A 629-nucleotide genomic window follows, 5' to 3' on the forward strand; every position below is an offset into this window, starting at 1 on the left:
TCTTAGCGATGGTAAATAATGCTTCAGTAAACATAGTTGTGCTGGTAGCTTTAGTGTGGTCTTGTTTGTGATCATCTGGGTAAATGCACAAAAGTGGGATTCCTGGGTCATAGGGGAGTTCTATGTGGAGTCTTTTGAGGAACCTCCATAGTACTTTCCAAAGGGTTGAATAAGTTTACACTCCCACCAAGAATGCAGTACAGTTCTCTTGTGGCTACATCCCCTCCAGCATCTGTTGTTGTAAAAGGATGGAATGGTTCAGGAATTTGCCTGTCATCCTTTCTCAGGGGCCATTCTAATCTTCTCTGTATTGTTCCAATGTTAGAGTACTTGATGCTGAATTGAGCATAGAACATTTTTTATATATAAAGTGTAATTTATTTTCTTAAACTAGACAATTCAACAAAAAGTAAGCTCAAAATAATTGCCTTGAAATTTTAGAACCATGTACTTCTTACATAAGCACACATTTAAGAATAAAGACTGACATGTCAAAAACAAAATAATTCCAGATATTTGTTGTTCAAGAGATGTGTAAGAGGAGGAATTCAATTATTTTATGCAAGGCACCTGTCATGATGAACACTGAAGCAAGTGTTAAGGTTTTTTTTTTAAAGTTTTAATATTTT

At 35.1% G+C, this 629-nt stretch overlaps 1 non-coding gene across 1 annotated transcript; it reads right to left on the reverse strand.

Moving 5' to 3' along the window:
- Nucleotides 1-242: 242 nt before the first annotated feature.
- LOC122095046 lies at nt 243-345 on the reverse strand. The gene has a single exon (XR_006145005.1). It is a non-coding gene; the product is annotated as a U6 spliceosomal RNA (small nuclear RNA).
- Between the last annotated feature and the right edge of the window lie 284 nt (nt 346-629).

The sequence above is a fragment of the Dipodomys spectabilis genome, unplaced genomic scaffold (assembly GCF_019054845.1).
Source record: "Dipodomys spectabilis isolate Male_0828 unplaced genomic scaffold, ASM1905484v1 ptg000332l, whole genome shotgun sequence".
In the NCBI taxonomy this organism is placed as follows: domain Eukaryota; kingdom Metazoa; phylum Chordata; class Mammalia; order Rodentia; family Heteromyidae; genus Dipodomys; species Dipodomys spectabilis.